The sequence below is a fragment of the Rhinolophus hipposideros genome, assembly GCF_964194185.1.
Source record: "Rhinolophus hipposideros genome assembly, chromosome: X".
NCBI lineage: Eukaryota > Metazoa > Chordata > Mammalia > Chiroptera > Rhinolophidae > Rhinolophus > Rhinolophus hipposideros.
Genome location: NC_138046.1, coordinates 56,747,607 through 56,772,274, shown reverse-complemented (window position 1 = coordinate 56,772,274; position 24,668 = coordinate 56,747,607). Strand labels below are relative to the sequence as shown.

At 38.9% G+C, this 24,668-nt stretch overlaps 1 protein-coding gene across 5 annotated transcripts in view; it reads right to left on the bottom strand.

Annotated features, from left to right (window-relative positions):
* SYTL4 (synaptotagmin like 4) overlaps positions 1 to 23,477 on the bottom strand; it is a 76,254-nt gene extending 52,777 nt beyond the window's left edge. For 2 of the 5 annotated variants that reach the window (XM_081043272.1, XM_081043268.1), the window contains exon 1: positions 23,349 to 23,477. The gene's annotated coding sequence lies outside the window, so the exon portion shown is untranslated. Of the gene's footprint in view, positions 1 to 20,817; positions 22,169 to 22,824; positions 22,889 to 23,348 lie in introns of those variants that run through there. The other 3 variants (XM_081043270.1, XM_081043269.1, XM_081043271.1) reach the window with 3 other exon arrangements.
* Positions 23,478 to 24,668: the final 1,191 nt, after the last annotated feature.

Sequence of the window (24,668 nt, the reverse complement as noted above, 5' to 3'; positions counted from 1 at the left end):
CTTTTTAGGCCAGAAGGGACTGGCACAAAATATTCAATGTGATGAAAAGCAAAGACCTACAATCAAGATTACTCTACCCAGCAAAGCTATCATTTAGAATCAAAGGACAGATGTATCTCAGACAAGAAATAGCTAAAGGAATTCATCACCACCAAACCTGTATTACAAAAATGTTAGAAGGACTTCTTTAAGACAAAAACTATCAAAATTATGAATAATGAAATGGCAATAGCTACATATATATCAAAAACTACTTTCAATGTAAATGGACTAAAAGTTCCAATCAAAAGACATAGGAGGCCTGAATGGATAGGAAGACAAAACCCTTACATATGCTACAAGAGACTCACTTCAGATTGAAAGACACACATAGACTAAAAGGAAAGGGATGGAAAAATATATTTCATGAGAATGGAAACGAAAAGACAAAAAAAAAAAAAGCTGGGGTAGCAATACTTATACCAGACAAAATACACTTTAAAACAAAGGCTACAACAAGAGACAAAGAAGGACCCAGCAATCCCACTTCTGGGTATTTATCTGAAGAAATGCAAAATGCTATTTTGAGGAGACATGTACATCCATATGTTCATTGAAGCACTGTTTACAATGGCTAAGATGTGGAGGCAGCCAAGTTGTCTTTCAATAGATGAATGAATAAAGAGTAGGTGGTACATATATACAGCGTAATATTGCTCGGCCAGGGAATGGAATGGGTTCTTGCCATCTGCAGCAGGATGGATGGACCAAGAGGGTATTGTGCTGAGTGGAGTATGCCAGGCAGAGAAAGACAGATGCATTGTGATTTTGCTTATACGTGGAATCTAAAGAACAAAATCCAAACTAAACAGAAACAAACTCATAGATACAGAAAACATTTTGATGGTTGCCTGATGGGAAGGGGTTTGGGGGTATGGGTGAAAACGAGAAGGGATTAAGAAGTACAAATTGGTTGTTATAAACTACTCATGAGGATGTTGGGTATAGCATAAGGAATATAGTCAATAATATTGTAATAACTGTACAGTGTCAGATAGGTACTAGATTTGTTGGGGTGATAGATGAGAGGGAGTTGGGGGCACAGTTCAAAAGGTAAGGGGATTAAGAAGTACAAATTGGTAGTTACAAAACAGTCATGGGGTATAATGTAAAGCATAGGGAGTACAATCAATAATATGGTAATAACTATGTATAGTGCCAGGTGGGTACTAGTCAGGGAGATCACTTCACTAATTATATAAATGTTTAATCACTATGCCGTACATCTGAAATTAATATAAAATAATGCTGAATGTCAATTGTAACTGAAAAATTTTAAAGGGGAGAAGGTAAATGGGAATAAGAGGTCCAAATTTCCAGTTATAAAACAAACAAGTTATGGGGATGTAATATACAGTATAGGGAATATGGTCAATAATATTGTGATAGGATGGTGTGGCATCAGGTGGTTATTAGACATATTATGGTGATCACTTCTTTAAGTGTATAAATGTTGAATACTATGGTGTACCCCTGAAACTAACATATTTTATATTAGCTATATTTTAATAAAAACCTTTAAATTTAAAAAAAGTATTCTTAACAAAAGAAGAATATTTATAGTAATATAAAAATGTGCAGCACCCAATGAGGTAAAATTCACAATATTTGGCACATAAAAAATAATTAACAGGCATGCAAAAAAGCAGAAAAGTACATTTCATGATGAGAAGAAAAAGCCATCAAAAACTGACACAAATGTTAGAATTAGCAAAAAAAGTAATTAAAACCATTATTATAACTACATCCCATGTTTCAAAAAGTTAAATAAAGACGTGAATGATATAAAAAAAATTAAATCAAACCTAGAGACCAAATCTACAATGTCTAAAATGAAAAATACTCAGGATGGGATTATCATCAGTTTATACATACTGGTAGAATAGATTAGTGAATTTGAAGACATAGCAATAGAAACAATCCAAATGAAACAGAAAGAAAAAAGACTGAAAAAATGGAACAGAGCATAAATGAGATGTTTAACAGCTTTAAGCTGCCTGATATACATGTAATTGGAGTGACCAAAGGAAATGGGGGGAACTGAATAAATATTTGAGGAAATAATGTCCATTTTTTCCCCTAACTTTGTTGAACACTATAAACATATAGGTCCCAAGCAGTTCAATCAACCTCATGCACAAGAGATATAAAGAAAACCATACCACATAGCACACCATAGTCAAATTGCTTGAAATCAAAGATGAGAAAATCTTAAAAGCAGCTTGTGGGGAGAGACATGTTACATACAGAAGAGCGAAGATAATGATGAAAGCAAATTTATCGTTGAAAACAATGCAAATGAAAAGATAGTGGAACACCTCTACATACCGAAAAGAAAACAAACAAACAAACACACACAAAAAAACAAAAAACTGTCAACCTAGAATTCTAAATCCAGTGAAATATCATTCAAACACTGAGGTGAAACAAAGACTTTTTCAAACATGCAAAAGTTGAAATAATCACCAGCAGATCTGCACTATAAAAAATGTTAAAGGAAATCCATCAGGCAGAAGAAAAATTATATCAGATAGTAATATGTGTCTAAAAAAAGGAGCTCATGGAATGGTAACTATGTGGGTAAAAATATTTTTTCTTACTATTTAAATCTCTTTTAAAAATATAATTGACTGTTTTGAGCAAAACAAACAAACAAACAAAAAAAAAACACCCAACATATTGTGAGGTTCAAAACACATGTAGAACAAGTTGGAAAACTAACAAAACCTGATTTCAAGACTTATTATAAAACTGTAGTAGTCAAGTGAGTGTGGTATTGGTACACAAATATACAAATAAATCAATGGAATAGAATAGATTCCAGAAATAAATCCTTATGTTTACAGTCACTTGATTTTTTATAAAGGTGCGAAGGATCAGTAGAGAAATTATAGTCTTTTCCACAAATGCTGCTGGAAAAACTGGAGATCCACGTGCAAAAAGAAAAAATGCAAAGGTTTCTTAGATATGACACCTAAAACATGATCCAGAACTGGATAAATTAAACTTCATTAAACTTAAAAACTTCTGCTCTTTGAAAGATGCTGATGACAAAATAAAATAAACAATCCATATAGTGGAAGAAAATATTTGCAAATATTACGTCTGATAAGGGCTTGTATCCAGAATATATAAAGACTCTCAATACTCTATAATTTAAAAAGCAGATTTCAAAAGTGGACAAAAGATTTGAATAAATACATCACCAAAGAAGATATATGAATAGCAAATAATCACATGAGAAGATGCTCAACATCATCAATCATTAGGGAAATGCAAACTAAAACCACAGTGAGATACTACTACACATTATTAGAATGGCTAAAATTTTAAATGTACCAAATATTGGCCAGGATTTCGAACAACTGGAACTTTTATACATTGCTGTGGGAATGTAAAATTGGTATTACCACACTGGAAAAGAATTAGTAGTTTCTCAAAAAGTTAAACATGTATTTCCCATATGACCCAGCCTTCCTACTTTCAGGTATTTATCCAAGAAAAGAAAAAAGCATATGTCTATGCAAACACTTGCATATGAATATTAATAATGGCATTATTTGTATTGGCCAAAACTGAAAACAACTTAAATATCCATCAAGTAGTAAATGGATTTAAAAAAACAAAACAAAACTGTGGTATATCCATACAATGGAATACTACTCAGCAATAGAAAAGAATGAACTACTGACATACACAACAATATGGCTGAACCTCAAATAATTATGCTGACTGACAAAATGTCAGACAAAAAAACACATACTACATAATTTCATTTATATTAAACTCTAGAAAATGCAAATTAGTCTATAGAAGAAAACAGATCAGTGGTTGCCTTGGCAGGGGGTATAGTACATACTGAGAGGGAAAGAAGGACTACAAAATGGCGCAAGATATGTTCACTATCTTGACTTTGGTGATGGTTTCATGGCAAATGCAGATGTCAAAATTTATCAAATTGTATACTTTAAATATGTACAGTTTCTTATATGTAAATTATACCTTAATAACATTGTTTTTATAAATTTTAAGATTAAGTGTAACTAAACATTACTGTAATTAGAAGTTTTTTTATCCCAGAATACCTATAAGGCAGTAGGAGATTTTAAATGCATTCAAAGTTGAAGGTTGTTTTTTTCCATAGAGAATAACTAAAACAGAGTAGATTTGAAAATGTTTTATTATTATTATTATTATTATTATTATTATTATTTTAATAGAGGTATAATTGACATACAACATTATATTAGTTTCAGGTGTACAACATGATTCAGTATTTGTGTATATTGCAAAATGATCACCACAAAAGTCTAGTTAATATCAGTCACCAGACATAGTTACAAATTTTTTTTTCTTATGGCGAAAATTTCTAAGATTTACTCTTTTAGCAACTTTCAAATATGCAATACAGTATAAAGTAACTATAGTAGCCATGTTCTATATTACATCAACATGACTTATTTATTTTATAACTGGAGTTTATCCCACCCCAACTCCACCTTCTCTGGCAACCACCAATTTTTTCTCTGTATCTGTAAGCTTGGGTTCTTTTAATGCTAAGTGAAATAAGTCAGACATAAAAAGAAAAATATCATATGATTTCATTTATACATGGGATCTACAAAAACATTATTATTTAATTTTGTTGCCTAAAAGATGTATTTTATCTTCCAAATGAACAATTTCAGTAAGGTTTGAACCATTTGTCAAAAATGTGAAAAAGACAACATACTCAGAACAGCACCAAATCATTTATATAATTGTTTCCTAGAACTATGAGTATCATTATTTAATGAGTGCATCCAATGATGCATTTCTTTTATTTTTAGATGAACAAGGTCGGACAATTAAGTTTGCAAACTCATCCTAGAAAAAGTGCTATTGAAAGGAAGACATTTTGATGACATTCAGGACATCAAGGGTAATACTATGACAGCTCTGATGGCCATTCCAGAAAAAGAGTTCCAAAATTGTTTTGAAGGGTGGACTAGGCACTGGCATTGATGCACAGCTTCCCAAAGGGAGTACTTCGAAGGTGACTGTAGTGATATTCAGCAGTGAGGTATGTAGTACTTTTTCTAGGACGAGTTCACGACCTTAATTGTCCAATCTCATATGTTATGGTGATTCTGCTCGCTTACAATTATGATGTATGTTAATTAGGAAAGACTAAATCATCCGACAACTGTAATACAGTTGCCCTGATGAAGTAGGGCATCATAATGGATAAGGATTTGTGCTGTCATAAGGTATATTCCAAAGTGGACTCTATTAACTAATTGGACCAAGGCAGTTACAGTATCTGAAGCAGACCAATCTAAACCACTGTTCAAATTAATACCTATTAAGTGTGTGTGTTTCCAAAACATGGGTGAAGCATAGCACTAAAGGCTAGCAAACTCCAGGAAGCCCTACAACTAAAAACAATACAGAAGAAGCCAACTCGAGACCAGTAGGAGGGTCAGAGACACAGAACGAACTGGTCCCACTCCCACGTGTGACCATTAAAAATCCGAAGGGATATCTTGGCTGTGGAGGTATCCCCCAGAGGAGCGAGGGTTCCCATACCCTCCCAAGTCCAGGGTTCCAGTGCTGGGGAGAGAAGTCCCCATAACTTCTGGCTGTGAAAACCAGCAGAGATTGTGACTGAGTGAGACGGAGGGCAGCTGACATCACAGGCACTCCTTTTAAAGGACCTGTGTATGGACTTTCTCGCTGGTGGAATCACTGGCTCTGAGCTCCAGCATTGGTACAGCAGCTGGAGAGGTGACAGGGACATATGGGGGGGAATTGAGTACCTGGTTTCAGGACAAGGAGTGGAGGGGCAGCTTTCTCCCTGACAGAGGAGCTGGCAAAAGCCATTGTTTCCTTGCTAAGCCCTCCCCCATCCCTGTGTGCAGACTCAGGCAGCTGCCATATCTGAGTCTCCATCAAGCTGGCTAACACCATTTGGTCACCACACCCTGGTGATTCTGAGACCCTGCCCCACCCAAGTTTCAGACACACCCAAGCTGATTCCAGTGGCTTTTTCATACCAACTGCCTGCCTTGGCTCATGCTGCAGACTTTCCTAGGGTCTCTCAAAGTTTCGCAGAACCAAGACAAGCAGTATCTGACTTAAGTATGTGCCGTACTCCTGGCTGAGTAGCCCTAAGCCTGGCACTAGTGGCAGTCGTCTAGGTTTGTGGCTTGGCCTCTCAAGGCACTTCCAAGCATGACACGGGAGGTGCCCATCTCTGGATTGCTTTGTGGCTCATGCTGGGTGGCCCCGGGTGGGGCACAGGCTGCAGCTGAACTTGACCTATAGCGGGTCCCCTTCCAAGTGGTCCCCTCCTAGGCTGGAGCACCCAGTGGCCAGCTTCTAAAAGAACTGGAGCATCACCCAAATACCTCAAAGGACAACACACCTAAGGGGTGGATTGGGCAGGTACCAGAGCTCTGCTGAGGCAGATCCTGTTCTGTAGCATCAGCCCCTGCACCACAACTCCTCCACTGTAGTCACAACCAGTGCTCACAACCAATGAGCCCAAGAGTCACTCCCTCCTATTGACATGCAAATAGCAACTACACACAACTCACACAAGGGACACACCTGGAGCACCCAGCCCAGGTCACAAGGAAGACTGTGCCACTGAGCCCCACAACACAACTACTACCATATCTCCCCAAAAATAAGACCTAGCTGGACAATCAGCTCTAAAGTAGCTTTTGGAGCAAAAATTAATATAAGATCCGGTCTTATTTTACTATAAGACCGGGTCTTATATAATATAATATAACATAATATAATGTAATACAATATATATAATATATAATATATATAATATAATATAATATAAAATAATATAATATAACATAACATAACATAACATAATATAATATAATATAATATAATAATACTGGGTCTTATATTCATTTTTTCTCCAAAAGATGCATTAGAGCTGATTGTCCGGCTAGGTCTTATTTTCGAGGAAACAGGGTACATAAGTCCACTCTACTAAGACCAGGAGACACAGCAGCTCTACCTAATACATAGAAACAAACACAAGGAGGCAACCAAAATTGGGAGACAAAGAAACATATCCCAAATGAAGGAACAGAACAGAGCTCCAGAAAAAGAACTAAGCAAAATGGAGATAAGTAATCCACCAGACACAGAATTCCAAACACTGGTTATAAGGATTCACAATGATCTCAGGGAGAACTTCGATAAAGAGATAGAAAATGTAAAAATGGAGATAGAAAATATAAAAAAGAACCAGTCAAAAATAAAGAATATAATAATGGAAATGAATAATACATTACAGGGAATCAACAGTAGATTAGATGAAGCAGAGGACTGAATCTGAGATTTAGAAGAAAGGTAGCAGAAAAAACCCAATCACAACATCAAAAAGAAAAAAGAATCCAAAAAAAATGAGGAGAGTTTAAGGGGCCTCTGGGACATCAAGCATACCAACATTTGCATTATATGGGTAGCAAAAGGAGAAGAGAGTAAGGAATTGAAAACTTATTTGAAAAAAATAATGACGGAAAACTTTTCTAACGTGGTGAAGCCCAGTAACGGCAGAATCAAAAACAAGATGAACCCAAAGAAGTTAACACTAAGACACGTCATAATTAAAATGCCAAAGGTTAAAGACAAAGAGAGAATCTTAAAAACAGCAAGAGAAAAGCAGTTAGTTTGCTACAAGGGAGCTCCCACATGACTATCAGCTGATTTCTCAACAGAAACTTTGCAGGCCAGAAGAAATTGGCATGAAATATTCAAAGTGATGAAAAGCAAGGACCTACAACCAAGATGACTCTACCCAGCACAGCTGTCATTTAGAATCAAAGGACAGATAAAGAGCTTCCCAGACAAGAAAAAGCTAATGGAGTTTATCACCACCAAACCGGTATCACAAGAAATGTTAGAAGGTCTTCTTTAAGATGAAAAATAAAAATAAAAAATATGAATAATAAAATGGCAATAACTACATACCTATCAATTACTTTAAATGTAAATGGATTAAATGCTGCAATCAAAAGATGGGGAAGCTAAATGGATAAGAAAACAAGACCCTTATATATGCTGCCTACCAGAGACTCACTTCAGATCAAAAGACATACACTGAAAGAAAAGGGATGGAAAAAGATATTTCATGAAAATGGAAATAAACAAACAAAAAGCTGGGGTAGCAATCCTGATAGCAGACAAAATAGATTTTAAAACAAAGACTATAGTTCTGTAAACCTGAAACTAATATAAAAAAAATAAAGTTAAAAAGAACTAGGGCCTGAGCCCAGGTCCCGAAAAAAAATAAAACAAAGACTGTAACAAGAGACAAAGAAGGACCTAGTAATCCCACTTCTGGGTATTCATCTGAAGAAATCAAAAATACCCCTTCGAGAGGACATGCCCATCCATATATTCATTGCAGCTTTATGTACAATAGCCAAGATATAAAGGCAACCTGGGTGTCCCAGAGTGGATGAATGGATAAAGAAGAGGTGGTGCATATACAATGGAATATTACTCAGCCATAAAAAATAATGAAATCTTGCCATGTGTGACAACTTGTATGAACCTAGAGGGTACTGTGTTGAGTGGAGCAAGTCAGATGGTGAAAGACAAATGTCCCATGATTTTACTTATAAGTGGAATCTAAATAGCAAAATAAACAGAAGCAAACATAGATACAGAGAACATTTGGATGGTTGCCAGATGGGAGGGGGTTTGGGGTGGGCAAAAAAGGGGAAGAGCTTAAGAAGTACAAATTGGTTGTTACACAGTAGTCATGTGGATGTAGGGTATAGCAAAAGGAATATAGTCAATAATATTGTAATAACTACATATAGTGATAGATGGGTAATAGATCTATCGGGGTAATAGATGGGAGGGGGGTTGGAGGCAGGGTGAAAAAGGTAAAGGGATTAAGAAATACAAACTGGCAGTTATAAAACAGTCATGGAGATGTAAAGTAAAGCATAGGGAATATAATCAGTAATATGGTAAGAAGTATGTATAGTGCCAGGTGGGTACTAGTCGGAGGGGGGTCACTTACTAAATTATGTAAATGTCTAACCACTATGCTATATGCCTGAAATAAATATAAAATACTGTCAACTGTAATTGAAAAATTAAAAAATGGGGGAACATAAAAAAGAGGTTCAAATTTCTAGGTATAAAACAAGTAAGTCTTGGGGATGCAATATACAACATAGGAAATGTAGTCAACAATATTGTGATAGCATGGTACTGTGTCAGATAGTTGCTGGAATTATCGTGGTGATCACTTCTTTAGCACAGGGAATGTAATCAATAATAAGCTAATAATTATGCATAGTGCCAGATGGGTACTATTGAATAACTATGATGTACACCTGAAACTAATACAATGCTGTATGTTAGCTATATTTTAATAAAAATCTTTTTTAAAGGGCTAGCAAACTCCAGTCCCCTTTGGGGGAAAAACCTAATTATTTTAAAATCTAAAGATAAAAGAGAGTTGATTTTAGAGCATGGGAAAATGAGACAAAATGCAGGCTATGTGGTGAGTCAGCAGAACTTAAAAAAAAAAAAAAAGGATTCCATGTAGAAAAGAAAGTTTCCAGAGATGCAGCCATCCCTAAATCCCCTTGTTTGAATCCAGTCGCGTATGCACAAAGGCACCCACTGATAACATCTTTTTTGGTAGGTGAATGAACATTGCCGACAATCAATAAAATGTTTACATTGGGATATTATATTGGTTATTTTATCAACTGTCCCCTTTACTTTTAGGGTGATGTCCTTCCAAGAAGACTACTCTAAATATGTTTATTAAAATGTATCTGTCTTAGATATCTAGTCCAGGCCACTCAGACAAATTTAAGGTAGATTCAAATGACAAAGCTGCTAACTCTGGTTTCTCAGATCCTTCCAAGTTCTTTTTGGATACAGATCCCCACTCTCATCCTCCCAAACCCCTTCTGGCTCCTGGATTAAATAATGTAAATGTATCTGGCCCCGAAGATTCTTACGTGAAACCTCCCTCTGCTGTCCTGGTAGTTTTCTCTGAATATATGTGTGGTTTCAGGCCTTCAAAATTCTACTTCTTTCCCTGACCTAGGGTTCTATGTTCTGAAATGTTTACAGAATGCTCACTAGTTAGGAGGGCCAAGTATGTGCTAAGTGCTGTGCTATCTGGCTAAGGATAAAAAAATGAGGCATAGACCCTGCCCATAAAGAGCTCACAGTCTGGTGCAGCCGTTATGGAAGGCAGTGTGGAGGTTCCTCAAAAAATTACGAATAGAATTACCACATGACCCAGCAATCCCTCTCCTGGGTATCTACTCAAAAAATCTGAAAACATTTATCCATAAAGACACGTGTGCTCCAATGTTCATTGCAGCTTTGTTTATGGTGGCCAAGACATGGAAACAACCAAAATGTCCATCGATAGATGAATGGATAAAGAAGTTGTGGTATATATACACCATGGAATACTATTCGGCAGTAAAAAAAGATGATATAGGAACATTTGTGACAACATGGATGGATCTTGAGAGTATAATGGTAAACGAAATAAGTGAGACAGAAAAAGCAGAGAACCATATGATTTCACTGATATGTGGTATATAAACCAAAAACAACAAAAGAACAAGACAAACTAATGAGAAACAAAAACTCATAGACACAGACAATGGTTTAGTGGTTATCAGAGGGTAAGGCGGGAGTGGGGGGTGGAAGATGAGGGTAAAGGGGGATCAAATATATGGTGATAGAAGGAAAACTGATTCTGGATGGTGAACACACAATGGGATTTATAGATGATGTAATACAGAATTGTACACCTGAAATCTATGTAATTTTACTCACAATTGTCACCCCAATAAATTTTTAATAAAGAGCTCACAGTCTATCAAAGGAGATGCTTAAATAGATAATCATAAAAGAACACGATAACCAAAGAAATACGTGTACAGGGTATTATGAGAATATCAAGGTGGGACACCTACTCCAACTTGGGGAAAGGAGAATAAAAAGAGATACCAGCAGTAGCATGTGAACTGGTTATAAATGGTGTGTGCCAGCTGGTTAGCCAGGTAGAGTGGACAGCATTTATAAAAGCATGGTGGCACAAAGCACCGTGGTGGGGGCAAGCAGTGCAGTGATGCCAAATAGTAAATTGTAAGACAGCATGTGCAAGAGACAGGGGGGATCACCTCACATGGACAGAGGAGCTCAATATGTTATGCTCAGAAACAAGATTAATCAACCTTTGATAATGGGAACCACTGAAGAGTTTTAGGGAAGGCAAGGATGTGTTAGATCACTGTGACAGTTACACAGAATATAGATTTGAGGATGCTGTGATATAAATACAGGGAAAAGATGATGAGAGGCCAAAGTATGGGTCAACGGTACTAGAGATGGAATGGGGTATACTGAAGACATAACATGAGGGTAAAATCTGCAGGACCTGTGAATGTTCTGTAACACCGAATAGCCTCTCCTATTAGGACTTGGAGTTCTGATGTGCTAGATTTCTAATTAAGAGCAGTAGAGAATGGATTTCTGCCTACAAACTCTGGATCTGGTCCCAGGCTGCCTGGGTTCAAACCATAGCTTCACTATGTTTTAGCCATGTGACCATGGACAAGTTATTCAACCTCTCTGAGTCTCAGTTTCTGCATTTGTAAAAACAGTGACTAATAATAAGAGCTCCTGCCTAAAGCTGTGAGGATTCAAGTATATGTCATGAGTAAAGGACATAGCGTAGTGCCCGGTCTAGAATAAGCACCCAATATTGGTAGCTTTTGGTTTTAATTATTATTAACCATATGCTTTGGAAAATACATGAGCATATGGTTGTTTTGACATCTTACCATGAAATCTGAGAAATCTAATCAGTATTCTTGCCCAGATGGAAAGCCATGGTACCTCTCTGCATAGAAGTAGGCTGACAAGCATAAATATTAAGCAAATGTTAGTAATTAGACATGATCAGTTTAAAAGTACTTATTTATACACTGTTCCAGACAGGACTTAAAAAGTGACTTACAAAGATACATAAAACATAACAAAACAGCATAAAAGTTAAAAATAGGATCAAAAACAAGAAAAACAAGAGTGGCGTCAAAGTAGAGGAGTCAGAATCAAGGCTTCAAAACCAAAGGGCAGCTGAGGCTTCCCAGTTGCCGGCTTGGGTCTAGACCCCTGCAAATCCACCCATGGAGCACATCCATGCCTCAGACAACATGCCCAGGCCTGACCACAATGGGTCCATTCTCAAAATTGTTACGGGAGCCAAGTTTTTTACTTTCTCTTAACAACAAGAAATGTATAACTAGCTCTCAATTTTATAAGATTCTCATTTTGGTTTTGCACTAGGTTTCTTTTGACCCCACAGTCTTTTTCAAAATAGGTTCTACAAAATTGGAGTCTGCATGTACTGAGGCATTTTGCAGTTTTAGTTCCTTTTAAGATTTTGATGATGATGATGATGATGATGGAGGAGGGGGAGGGTGGAAGGGAGAAAGGGAGAAGAAGAAAGCAGCTAACACTTCTAAAATGCTTATTAGGCACTTTTCTAAGCACTTTACACACACAGTCATTTAGTTCTCACAATCATGTTATGAGGTAAATACTATGTTATCACGTTTTACAAATGAGGAAAGGGAGGTACACGTCAAGCACATAACTTGCCCAAGGTCATATGCCCTATAACTGATAGTCTGGGTTTTTTTAACCCAGGCAGTCTGGTTCCAGAGTCCAACCTCTTAACCACTATGCTATACGATCTCTTCATATTCTGACAACATTGCTTATACATGGTGATATTTGGAAAAAGAGACATCTTACACTTAGGCACTAGAGGCAGAGTTTTTAAAAAGTCGTCAGATAATAATAGATAAACGCTTGAGAGGCCCTTGTTCTGGCTTACTTTCTCAATCCCCTGACCTCCCCCCCGCAATAATGAGTAACAGATTCAGAGCAACTCTGCACATGGGAAAGGACCCATTCTCCTCATCTAGGATGTTACTTCTCAAGGATGGTAGGAGAATATGGGGCGGGGGGAAGGGGTGGTAGTAACTAAAATAGAGTCTCTTTTGTTAGCTCTTAGAATCATAGGTGTGGGAAATCTCCTCCAGGTTAAATCTACATGGTTACTTTTCAATACCACCAAATTCTATTCAAAAATGGTTTGAAGAAATTCCCACTGAAAGTAATACATACTTCTCAAAACTGAATCCCACAGGGAAGCTAGTTGTTTCAATATAATACATATGTTTCTCTTGCAGAGTAGTTACTTGGATACATGGAAGTGTCCTCTTACTTTCATGATTTCACACTTTTTTCCTGCTCCTCAGCAACTCCAAGCATCTTAAATCTACCACCAATCCTAGAAAGCAGACCTCTATACATAGAAGTAGAAAAGATCATAAAAACGAGACTATGCATCCAAGCACACACACCCCTGCCACCTTGGCAACAGGGGAAATGCATATATTAAGACAAATCCCATTTGGTTTTCCAACTTTCAAGACCTACACTGGGAGTTTCCTCTCATATGACCCAGGTAGGTTCACAAGAGCCCCGTGAGGTTGATGGGGTGAAGGATGATGAGTTCATCCTCTTCTCTGCCAAAGTCCCTTTCCTTAACAGCCCCAAAGCTTAAAAAGGTTGGAAATCCCCAACTAAAAGAACGGAATATTTTAAAATTCAGGTCATTTACATGCATAAAACATTTTTTAAACTCTAGTGAGAGCCAACACATTGTAATTTTTAAGCCTCATCATTGTATGGAACACCGTTACCTTTCCTTAGTCAACAAGTTTTGATATACCAGCACCCCCATAGAGAAGACCCTCTTCTCCTGCCAAGGTCACAGATGGTAGGGATTTCTAAACTGAACTCTAGCTACCATTTAATTCTTTCTTGCAGGCCACATCACCTAAAAATCACCCACGCAATTCCCTTAAATGAGAAATCATGATGGTTCGTGACTAATCCAGCCCATGTTCACACATAACTGTGATTTCATGCATTTGGTTTCTTTTTAATTTTAGGGATGCTGTGATCTAGGTACGGCCACACAAACCTTAAATGCAATCCAATAACCTGTAGTTGAACTTAAATTGAACAGTATATGTGACAGATAATTTTAAGGTGTTATTTAAGGCCAATGAGACATACAATAAACGTCAGTATAGATTGGAGAACATAAAATAAAACATTAACATACTGTAAGCCCTCTTTCCCTCTTAAACTGCCTGTTCAACCATAATTAATTTACACATTACATCAAATCCCTAGAACAAGATTAGTACATGCATTACCAACATCTGGTCTACAGCTAGAAGCAACGTCCTAATATTTAAAAAATACAAAAGTGTGAAAAATTTAAAACTGCTACAATGTCCAAATTACATGCATATATACCCTGTTTCCCCGAAAATAAGACCTAGCCGGACCATCAGCTCTAATGCGTCTTTTGGAGCAAAACCCGGGCTTATATCATATTACATGAGACCGGGTCCTATATTATATTAAAATTATATTATTATATTAAATTATATATAATTATATTAAAATAAGACCAAGTCTTATATTTATTTTTTGCTCCAAAAGATACATTAGAGCTGATGGTCCGGCTAGGTCTTATTTTCGGGGAAACACGGTATTTGTTTTATCCTTAATTCTGACATAGCATATGAAAGTGCCTTAAAAAGTTCTAAGGGGAGGACATAGGAATTTTCATAATTCAGTTAATATAACTTACAATAAAGTAAGGTACTCAAAATATCTAGATGGACTTCCTAACCCCATATATATGACTATTTGCCCTTGGTATTATTAGTATTATTTCTAATTAAAACTACACATTCAGTAACCAGCATATCAATGAGGATGCCCTTTTATTTTATAAAAATGAATAATCTCCCCTACTAGATAGAAAACTGTACGAGAAAGGGACTTTTTGTTCATCTCTGTTTCTCCACTGCATAGAGCAATGTCTGCCACATAATATGCACACAATAAATATTTGTTGAATGAATGAGCTGGCATCAAAAATACCATATATCACATTCAGCCACACCCAAGAGCTTATCGCCCAGGACTTCTCCTGGGCGATATTGATATTGATATTATTATTGATATTGATATTATTAATTCAAATACTCCACTCTGACTACAACCCCCTATCCTTCTAGTCTGTTCACACGGGTACTCAAACCTCACAGGGGAGAGTTCGTCTTTTCACAGACCCTCTACGTTCACCTTGTCTTCACTTCCTTTTCTAGACAGTTTGGATTCTATTGTTTCAGTTGCACTCTTGTCAATATCCTCAATAACCCGTATCTTCATTGCAAATATCTGGTAAAAAAAAAAACAAAAAAAAAAAAACATAACCCTAGAAGAGTCCAACTGCTGAGCTTTTATGCCTGCACTGGGACTCCTGAGATCTACTGGAGAAAATGAAAATCACAATCTGGTAGATTATTATCAATATGAATTCTTCGTCACCAAGCTTACCTCAACACTGCCTGACACTCCAAGTACGCTTCCCTGGTCCTAGTTTACTCTCCTGGTCACCACAATAACTATTTCAAACCTTCCTCAGCCATCTCAAATCTCCAACCCAAACCATGCCCCATCTCAATCCCTGCTGTAAGAGGATGACTTTTCCTCTTACATCATAGAGAAATAAAAATGCCCTCAGACAAGTTCCTGCTGCCAAATCTATAAACCGATTTTCATTTATATCTATTCACTTTTTGTTCTTCCCAACACTAATGCTCTTCCTCTTTCTTGTTTAAGGGTAATCCCTCCACCTCATTCTGGATCCTTTTCTATCTGGTGTAAGGACAGTCCCTGTAAAGACTTTGCTACATCAATCATCCCTTACTTCCCATCAGCCTTTCAAAACATCTAAGTCCTTCCTAAATTGAAGAAAAACAAAACATAACAAAACAAAACCTTCCCTGGATCTCAACCCATCCCCTACAATCACCCACCCTCTCTCTGCTCTTCAGAGCCAAATTTCTTTAAGGAATTGTCCATATTCACTTCCACCACTTAGTCATATGCACAATCATTTCTCAACCCACCAAAGTCTAAAATTCCAACCCTCACTACCCTGAGTTTCCTCTAAGGTCATCAAGAACCTTCTAAATCCAATGGACAATAGTCAGTCTGCATCTTCCTAGACCTCTCTGAATCTGTAGCACCACTGGCCATTTATCGATGGATCCATTCCATTTTGAAAAACTTATCCTACTGATATTCAAGTACATGCACAAATATATATCAGAAGAATGCTCAGTGTTTGAACCAGCAAAAAATAAATAAATAAATACAACAATTTAAACATCTATCAATAGGAAACTGATTAAATAAATTATGGTACATACATAAAATGGAATACTATGCCACTGTTAAAAAGAAACAAGTACTTCTACATATACTGATGTTGGAAGCTTGCCACAAATATTAAGTAAACAATACATTGCAAAACATATATATTATGATCCCATTTGTATTTTTTTAACTAAAGTTTATTGGGATGACAATTGTTAGGAAATTTACATAGGTTTCAGGTGTACAATTCTGTGATATATTTGTATTTTTTAACATTTAAGTGAAGACAGGGTGGGAGGAAAGAAGGGAGAGAAGGAGGGAGGGGGGGGAGGGAGGGAGGGAGGGAGGGAGGGAGGGAGGGTAAGAAATATTTATGTAGGCATGGAAAATGCCTGGAAAGAGAGACAAATTTAATATTGTTACCTCCTGGGAACGGGATGTGGAGAGAACAGAAAACTTATATGTTATCTTTTATTGGGTCAAGTAATAATGTCATCAGATCCCTAAGCACACCAAGATTTCCAATGCAGGTAAGAAAGAAGTTTAAAAGAGATCAAAAGGGAATGGCCGGAGAGAATGGATAAAAATCTATTTTAGTGTTTCCAGAGCTAAGGGAGGAGAAAAAGAGGGGTGATTAATTATTTCAAACATGGAAAGAGAGATCTACTAAAAACAAGAAGAGGTAAGTATCCAATAGGCAAAGAACATGAACAGATAATTCTTTTTTTTTATGAATCAGCTCAATAAAACTTATTATTATTCCCAGTTCTCATTTTCTTGCCCAGTTTCCCGTCCCTACCCATCACAACCCCAATCCCTCTACCATCATACTGTGTGACCCAGTAGTTCTCAGACCCATGTCCCAACACATCAGGGAGGCATGTCTCAAGTAATGTGCTTTTTTCCTAAATGCAGAGTACTTAAAAATGTATTTCCATGAAATATTTCTATAAAATATTTCTAACTATTGTGCTAACTAGTTTTTCATATTTTGGGGGCAGATTTTAATGTTAAAATCTTGCATGCCAAACAAATAATTCTTGAAGGAGGAAGATCTCATGGCCAATATACGTAAAAAAGTAAAAGTTTCACACCTGCTGATAATAAGATTTTTTTAATATTTGTCTATAAATTCAGCAAAATTACAAAAAATATATTCAATTTTAAAGAGGGAAAATGTAGGAGGTAATCTCATACTTCGCTGGCAAATGTAAATTGGTAAAACCTGTTGGAGAAAGCCATGTGACAATGTGATTTCTAAAAAACTGAACTTCACAGAACTATCACAACTGTGATTAAATTATTGATTATGTGCTACATTGTTCAATACTTATCTCCCCTGCTGAAACAAGTTCCATAAAAAAGGCCATCGTCTATCTTCTCTTCTCCACTATATCTCAAGCACCTAGCCTAGAAACTGGCCCATTGTAGGCCCTCAGTAAATCAACACATGCTTTCTTATAAGTTACAAGCAACAGTTAAAAGACACTGGTACTAAAGCTATTCTGATGCCTGAACTGATAGAGCTACTAACAAGAAACAGTGTAGATGCCATGGAAATTTTCCATGTCTTAAGAATTACTCGAGTTCAAGGTAGGTTTACATAGTCACAGCTACGAAAGCCACACTGGTCCATCATTTCAACTATTCTGCCAGCAGTGACTAATCTCCTGCCCTCTTATATTTCTGTCACAGCCACCCAGGAAATCTCCTCCAAACTAGATTGTTCACACTGTTTCTACACCTGGGCTGATGATTGCTGCTGGAGAAAATGGATACAGAGCTCTGTGATGGGGCGGAGACACATTCAAGTTATCAAGACTTTCTTGGCTCACTGATGTGGCAATCTGGATGATATACCTCTAAAGAGATCCTCTTACCATCCCTCTCAAATGCTATTGCAAACCCCTCACCATTCTCATCAGATGGGACCTCCCTCAAAATCCTGTCTTTCCACAGCTCCTTCCTTCTCCACAGCCTCACCAATCCTGCCCACTTCCCCTCCTGTCTCAATGGAAGAGCCACCTCCCTTTCTCTATAAGGCCAGTCTTTTCACCTCTTTCACTCTGGAGCTCCCATCCTCCTGCTTGCTCAGCGACCTGGCATCATCAAGCTCTATGCCATCTACACACAAATAGGCTCGCCTCTCTCCTATATTTAAAATTAAGCAAAACAAAATTAACAACATTTTCTTGTCCCATGTGCCCTACTGTCTATAAGAAATACTCTCTCGTTCCCATCACAGCCAAGCCCCTTCAAAGTGTGTACCATACTCCTTATCAGTCCCCAGTGCTCACTCTCCAACCCCCTATAATCTGCCTCCCCTCCTGCTGCTGCACCAATGTCATCATTTACCTCATAATTGCCAAATCTAATGAACATGTTTTGAAAATGTTTTATAGTGTGTTTTATCTGATTTCAAGAGGGGTACACATCATGAACAAAGTTATGACATATGACAGACTAGAGAGAAAAAACCTTGCACTATATAGCAGGCGATGGGTAAATATCCCTAGTAATTACAGTGTTCTTACAAAAAAAATTAAATGTATAACCCAAAAGAAAAATGTGCAAAGGATATTAAGGAGCAAGTTTGAGGAAAAATACGAATAGCTAACACACATGAGAAGATACTCAGCCTCACCAGCAATCAATAAAATAAAAGTTAAATCATTAGATACTATTTTTCACCTATCTGATTGGCAAAAATTAAAAGACTCACTCTCATGGTGACAATATAAACCCTCTTAGATGTCACTTTGGCAGCGCTTACTCACATTTTTAAATGTACATATCCTTTGACCCAACCATTTCTCTACTAGAAAGCTCACAGAAATATTTGTGTGCATGTGTGTCTTACATCTTATATTTATCCATCCTTCAGCGTTATGCAAAGATGTTTATTGCAGCTTTGTGGTGGTTTGAACTAGGGCAATAGGCAGAGGAGATGGAGACATGTGGCAGAATATATACACTTGGAATTTCAGGTCAACAGGACTTGCTGATGACCTGGATGTCGGTGAGGTGAGAGAAATAGAGGAATCAAGAGTGACCCTAGGTTCTTAATTTGAGCAATTGAATGGATGCTAGTGCCATGTTACTGAGAGGAAGCTGAGGGAAGGGGCTGGGGATGTGAGAGGAATCAGGAGTACTGTTTTGGCCACATTACATTTGAGATGTCTATTTGATATCCAAGTAGAGATGCCGAATAGGCCAGCAGACATATGAGGCTGCAGCTTAAAAGAAGGCTTGGATCAGAGACGTACACCTGGGGGTGATGAGTGTATAGACAGATGGTATTTAAAGCCATGGGGCTGGATGCGTGTTTGTGGGAAGATTTTGGATGGACAAATGTTCGTGGACTGAGCCCTGAGCTCCAACGTTCAGAGGTTAGCGAGATAAATTCAATAGAAGAGGATGCTGAGCAGAAGTTTTTTGTACAAAGTTGAGTTTCAAAGTTTACATCAAATGGTGAAGAGTCACATATTTTATACCAGATCAAGGGTCCGACTCCTTCTAAGCCTGTCTTTTAAGGGATTCTAGCCCTTTTTTTCTTTCTGAATATTTCAAAACACATTTAAACAGATCAGTACTTTGTTTTCTTTTATGTTACCTAGTGGTTTCAAGCACTACACAAGTAGCACTCAGCAATGTCTTTTCCATAAAGTTAATAATCCAATAGCTATCTCATGCCTAAAAGGCTAAGGGTGACTTTAGGCCAGAAGCTTTATTCGTGGCATCTTTTATTCTTTTAGGCTGTTCACTTCCCTATTGCACAGTAAGTTACTCCAGCTTCTTACTGAGCTCACCAAATGCCTAAAATGTATCGAGACATCTGACAATCCACACCCCTCCCTCAGTGCAGCCTCCCTTCCTAGCCACCAGAAGCATCTTTACATTTCCACTTCAAACTTCAGAAGTTTCCATCCAGAGCCTCATGCCTTAAAGAGAGAGAGGAAGCACTTCCAATTAGGTCAAAGTTGTCATCAGTAATGCAATGTCAAAGCAAAACTCAGCAGAAGGAAAACAGTGAAAACTGGGTCCAGGGCAGCCTAAAACTGTAGGGTGACAGACAGGTGACACTTAGTTTCAGTTCCAGGACAGCACAAAAAAGTGCCAGTTCCTAGAACAGTAATGTTCATTAATTCATTGAACAAACGTTGGTAAGTACCTATGTCCCACGCCCTGTTATAGGTGCTGGGGTCCACTAGTGAATAAAACAGACAGAAATCCCTGCCCACATGGAACTTACATTGTGGAGGGGGAGAGAGATAGACAACAAGAAAGAAAAATGAATAAAATATGCAATATGTTACATTAGAGTAATAAGGTAGGGAAGGGGCATATAGAATATTCCGGGAAGGGTTGCAAGTTTAAACAAGATGGTTAGGGAGGGCCTCACTGAGGTGACATTTAAATACAAACTCCTAGTTATCAGATTGCAAGCACCTCAGAAAAGGTGTCTTTTGTACTTCAATCCCACCATCGCCAGACCTCAGGTCCTTGAAGGTATGGGATCCCCAGTTCTTAGCACACTTGTTTGTTGATTTTTCACGCTTAAGACAAAGGGAGCTCCAAGATCCAGACCTTGACCTTAAAGTGGTTAACCTTCCAGGTGGAAAAACAACTGGAGAGAGGTGTTAAGGGCTTTCCTGAGATACAAACAAAGAGCTTTTGGACACAGGATAACTGGTAATTCTGCATAGGGGAACGAATTGTGTTCAGAAAGGCTGTCCCAAAGGAGGTGACTTTAGAGCTAAATTTTGAGATAAATAGGAATTAATGGCAGGGAGTGGGTATGGGTGGCAAGTTATCTCTTCAGGGGGAAAAACAGAGCAGTTTGAGCAAAGACCCAGTGATTGGATCAGGGAAGACATTTTCTCCTGGACTGTCCCTTCCTCAGATATGCCATCCATCCCAGGATAAAATAAGCAAACACTTCCCCTCAGGCTCTCTGGCTTGACTGTTGGGAAATCCTTATCACACACCACATCCTCATTTCTCCCCTAGCAAACAGGAAAGGAAGAAGTTGAGTCAGGCACACATCCCTAAAATCCAGTTACCCTCTCTTAACTTCAGGACAACGACTACTGAGCTAAGAGCCCTGGAAGTTTCATTCAGACAGGTACACTTAGGGGTATGTACCTAGAGTGGCAATGTGGCAACTGGCCCCCTGCTGGAAGTGAAGTGGTCAAGTGGGCAAGATACCAGTGAGGTAAGTGGTCCAAAGTCTCCTCAGTGCATCCAGGGTAGAGTCAAGGACCAAAACTTATACTTCGGCGTGGAAGGGAAATTTTTAATCACTTAGTCCTCACTCGTGAGCTATTTAGTGTTCCTAACATCCAAGGCAGCAGAGGCGGTATGACGGGACAGGAACAGAGCTAGAGCTGTGCATTAAGATGACCCAGCTCTGTCCCTCATCTGTTGGGTGATTTGGAAAAAGGCACTTAACCTGTTAGTCTCCTTTTCATCATAACACAATTATAATCGTAGTGCCTACTGCATAGAGTTATCATGAGGATTATGTGAGATAATTATGTCAAGAACTTATCACAGCGCCTGGCTCAGTGGATTCTAACAACCATTATTAGTAGCAGCCTTTAAGGGGAAAACTCAGAGAATATCAACCAGAATGCTACATACACTCACAGACCAGTCATCCCTGAACAGGCCTCCATTTTACTGTTCTGACTTAGAGTGAGGCTCCTGAAATTGTGTTACCAGAAATGTTTGCCTCCTGCCAGGAAAAGTCTCACAAGCCAAGTTGGTGGTCTCTTTCTGCTAGGATTTCCAGCAGGTGCTAAAAAACAAAAAACAAAAACAAACCAAAAAAAACCACAACTACAACAAAAAAACTTTCTTAGAGTCTCAACTCTTTGCATTAGACATTATTCTCTCCACAAACCAGTGGGTAAACACATTAGGTCATTAATACCTTAATATTAATGGATTTATGAGGGGAGGTGGCCGGGAGCTGAAAAAGCAGAAAAGCCAGTTTAAAATAGGAGGTCCGGGATGTACTGAAGACTAATGTCTGCCACAGATGTTCAAGGTCTAGTCAACCCTGCCAAAAGCTGTATTCTGGAGCGCTAGGTCCTCTGCTCCTGAAGAAGTAGGGTACTGGGGGAGGAAAAGGTCAGTTAATGAGAAACAGATCACTTGTTCAAGCCACCAGAATTCTAACCAAATGATTTCACCACCAAAACTAACCATTTCATTCAACGTTAAGGGCTGGAGACGTTCATATGCCCCTTTATAAACCAAAACAGAAGATAGAAGTGTTCTGGGCCCCTTCTGAGGGTTCTGAGGACTCTCCTCCAGGAGCAAAGCCTGCTTGAAAAGTGTCAAGATAAAGCAGTTCAACTCTGGAGCACACAGCCGGGTCCCCCGCCCCAAGTGCAGAAGAAGCCCACTGAGGCAGGGGACTGGGGCCAACCAGCCAAGCAGCCTTTTTACCTGTGGCGGGCCGCCTGAGGTCCGTAAGGAGCACGGGGACAAGACCACGCGCAATGGCCGGGCACTGCCAGAGGAACAGGCGAAAAGGTGACTCGACGCCTCGGAGGGCGCAGTTCCCGCTAGGAGCTTCGGCTCCACCCCTGCCCCCCGGGCCGGCTCTCCGGAATTGCCTCAGCTCCGGCAGGCGGGAAAAGCCGGCCACGCCGCTCGAGGCGTGACAGGGAACACAGAGAGGCACAGCCTTCGTTAGCGATCAGTGGGCCTGGGAAGGCACCCGGGAGAAAGCAAACTGGCGGGGAGGGACTGTCCCCGGGGAGTCAAGCAGACTGGAGTCCAGGCGTGGGGAGGAGGGCTATCCAGGGAAGCAGAAAGGGGACAGCAAAGAGTGGGAGAGCGGAAGGGGTTAGGGAAGGACGCAGGGCCCTGAGATGGGGGTGGGGGCGCTTAGGCAGAGACAACGGGCTGGGGGCCAGGCAGGAGTCCCCGACCGACGGCGAAGGGGCGGCCTCTGGCCGCGAACCTACCTGTCGGGTGCAACAAGTGCCACGAGAGAGGCTAGATGTCCCAGCACCGGATTTAGGGCAGGGTCTATGGCTCTGGAAAGACCGCAACCCCACTCCGGCGGTGGCCGGCCCTTCTCACCCTCCCGGGAGGCGGAAAAAGCTGCAACTTTCCCTGGAGCGGGGAGGAGCTGGACTCTTAAAGGGGCCGCACAGCGCTCCGGGCTCCTTAGTAGGGGATCTGCCGCTCCAAGAGGAGCTCTGGGAACCAAAGCCTTAAGGCACTGGAGGGATGCCCTCCAGGGTTATGAAAGGGAGCTTGACGATTAAGGATAGGGGTCTAAGACTAGACCTGACCCCCTTTTTATTTCCATCTGTGGTCACTCTCTCAGATGAAAAATCACAAACCTCTTCACTCAGCTGAGCCGAAAGTTGTCAAACTGTCGTGTACTTTTAGGGAGAAGAAGACTGTAGACCATATGCTTTGGTAAGATAAAATATGATACCATTCTGATTCTTCGACTTTCAGCCTTTTATGGCAAAGAAAAGTGTCTAAAATAGAAACGTTTTGGGCAAATAGCATAAGACTAAATTCACACACATGGAGACAAGTGGGTAAAACATTCAACTCACTATTTAATCAAAGGGTAAATTAGAACAATAATGAGGTTCCTTGGCAAAATTTTTATTTGTTTGTTTTTATAATAATGATGACAAAGTGGCCACCAGATAAGTTATCTTATAATTGCTGGTAGGAGTGTATTTCGGTTAAAAATCCTTTGACAAAGCATGTGAGTAATATATATCAATAGGCTCAATAGATATCAAAATGTTTATATCTACCCAGTAATTGTAAGTTCCTCTCCCACTCTCTTCCTCCCTCTCTCTCTCCCTCCCTTCTTTTCATCACCCATTAACAATGCTCAAGTTCCTCTCACCTGTCATCAGCAAATAAACATGCTCAAGTCTCCACCATCTTAAAAAAAAATCCTCCTTACACACCAAATACCTCTCCAGCTCCTCTTTATGAACAAATTTATTCCAAATATACTTTACAGATACATTTGTAATCTCCACTCCCTTAATTTCCACTCAACAATTTGACTTTCTTCCTCAACACTCCACTGAGACCGTGCTCAACAATATACCCAGCTAATGACCTCCGTGTCAATAAATAAATAAATACATAAATAAATAAATAAATAAACAAACAAATAAATAAGACATGTTCAGTCCTTATCTTGCTTGACCTCTTCCCTACATTTAATGCTATTAACCATTTCCTCCTCCTTGAAAGTCTTCCTGTGGCATCTATGACACCATACTCTTCTGCTTTCCTCCTAC